This window comes from Scylla paramamosain, chromosome 36 (assembly GCF_035594125.1).
Source record: "Scylla paramamosain isolate STU-SP2022 chromosome 36, ASM3559412v1, whole genome shotgun sequence".
Classification (NCBI taxonomy): domain Eukaryota; kingdom Metazoa; phylum Arthropoda; class Malacostraca; order Decapoda; family Portunidae; genus Scylla; species Scylla paramamosain.
Genome location: NC_087186.1, coordinates 14,624,408 through 14,626,907, shown reverse-complemented (window position 1 = coordinate 14,626,907; position 2,500 = coordinate 14,624,408). Strand labels below are relative to the sequence as shown.

The 2,500-nt window shown below is 45.7% G+C and overlaps 1 long non-coding RNA gene across 2 annotated transcripts in view; it reads left to right on the top strand.

Annotated features, from left to right (window-relative positions):
* The window catches only part of LOC135091062 (uncharacterized), a 40,511-nt gene that overhangs the window by 37,769 nt on the left and 242 nt on the right, over positions 1-2,500 (top strand). The gene's annotated exons all lie outside the window — the stretch shown is intronic.

Genomic DNA, 2,500 nt, shown 5'->3' with positions numbered 1-2,500 from the left:
TTTGTTCTCGTAAAACTTCAACTTTATTTTCCTTAATTTCTTTCCTTCTTACCTTCTTTCCTTCTTATTCTTCCTTTCCTTCCTTCTTTCCTCCCTTCCTTCCTTCCTTCCTTCCTTCTGTTATTAAACCACACCCTACATTCCCTCTCCCTCTCTCTCCCCTTCCCTCTCCCTCTCCCTCTCCCTCTCCCTCTCTCCCTTTCATCCACCCACTCACCTCAACAAGTAAGTGATGCTGACCTTGTGCTTCTCCTCCTCCTCCTCCTCCTCCTCCTCCTCCTCCTCCTCCTCCTCCTCCTCCTCCTCCTCCTCCTCCTCCTCCTCCACCCACCTGTCTCACCTCAGCATCAATATCACTCAGGTAACCAGGAGGGATTGCGTGCGTGCGTGCGTCTGTATGTGTGTGTGTGTGTGTGTGTGTGTGTGTGTGTGTGTGTGTGTGTGTGTGTGTGTGTGTGTGTGTGTGTGTGTGTGTGTGTGTGTGTGTGTTTTATAAGAGGGGTGTGTGTGTGTGTGTGTGTGTGTTATAAGAGAGGTGTGTGTGTGCGCATGCAGATATACTTAGTCATTGCCATTCAGAGAGAGAGAGAGAGAGAGAGAGAGAGAGAGAGAGAGAGAGAGAGAGAGAGAGAGAGAGAGAGAGAGAGAGAATCGTACGTACACATCATTACCAACGGGGAAAAGAGGAAAAACGAGAGAGCTTCCGATGGCAACAGTTGGTTCATCCTCCCACGCCTGTACCAGCACCAGGAGGAGGAGGAGGAGGAGGAGGAGGAGGAGGAGGAGGAGGAGGAGGAGGAGGTAGATGAGAGGTAACTTCATGGAGGGAGGAAGAGGAAAGGGAAGGAGATAATACGAGAGAGGAAGGGAAAAGTTGAAATGAAGAGAGAGAGAGAGAGAGAGAGAGAGAGAGAGAGAGAGAGAGAGAGAGAGAGAGAGAGAGAGAGAGAGAGAGGCGTGGGAGTTTCAAAGGCAAGAGAATGTCCACTAATATACTGATTTTCTCATTTACTTTCTTTTATTCTCTCTCTCTCTCTCTCTCTCTCTCTCTCTCTCTCTCTCTCTCTCTCTCTCTCTCTCTCTCTCTCTCTCTCTCTCTCTCTCTCTCTCTCTCTCTCTCTCAATTGTGTCTCGCTTTGAAAATAATAAGGATTTGATTTTTATCTTTTCCTGGACGTGAAATTTTGACTGATTGACTTTTCTCCTTCCTTCCTTCATTCCTTCCTTCCTTCCTTCCTTCCTTCCTTCCTTCCTTCCTTCCTTCCTTCCTTCCTTCCTTCCTTCCTTCCTTCCTTCCTTCCTTCCTTCCTCATGTTCTGTGTTCTGTTTTTATATATTTCTTTTCCTCCCTCTTCAAAATTTTTCTCTCTTCTTTCTCTCCTTTTCTTTCTATTCTGGCTGAAAATCAGCGAAGCTGAACAGAATTTGATTATAAATTTTCAAAGAGCTTGTTGACGAAATGCTAAAAATGACTTAAGATTCTAAATATATCTGGCGTTATGTCTTCCCCTGATTTATTATTGAGAGAGAGAGAGAGAGAGAGAGAGAGAGAGAGAGAGAGAGAGAGAGAGAGAGAGAGAGAGAGAGAGAGAGAGAGAGAGAGTCTTGCGTGGGAGTTCAGCGTTGAATGAAGGAGGAAACTGTTTAGAGAGAGAGAGAGAGAGAGAGAGAGAGAGAGAGAGAGAGAGAGAGAGAGAGAGAGAGAGAGAGAGAGAGAACAATGAAACCAGAGAGAATATGAAGATAAAAAAAAAACGAAAAAAAAACCGAGCACCACAGAGAGAGAGAGAGAGAGAGAGAGAGAGAGAGAGAGAGAGAGAGAGAGAGAGAGAGAGAGAGAGAGAGAGAGCGCCAAGGTATGACCACTCCTACACGGCAGAGGTCAGCGCCAGCAAGGTCGGCCAGGCAGTCACACCTTACCACCAGGAGGAGTAACTCTTGTATTTATGAATGGAGCGGCTCGTGACGTCACACTGTTGCCATCGCGAGCTCCTGTGTTTTTCCCCTCGTCCTCTCAATCCGCGTTTTTATCAAGCCATCTTATTTCTATTGTTCGCTACGGAAGAAGAGGAGCACTGGAGTGATTGTTAGTCTGTTTTATTATGATTTTTATTGTTTTTTGTTTTGTTTTGTTTTGTTTTTGTTTTTTGTGTGGGTGTTTTGTTCATAAGTTCTCATGTTTTCTCTCCCTATTCCTTCTTTCGCTCAAGGCTCATGTGTGCGCATATAATGATGTAGGTCATTGGCTAGAGCTGGCACTCCACACACACACACACACACACACACACACACACACACACACACACACACACACACACACACACACACACACACACACACACACACACCCATTTATTGTTCTCAGTTCATTCATCTCTCTCTCTCTCTCTCTCTCTCTCTCTCTCTCTCTCTCTCTCTCTCTCTCTCTCTCTCTCTCTCTCTCTCTCTCTCTCTCTCTCTCTCTCTCTCTCTCTCTCTCTCTCATTTCTTCTACAGTGTA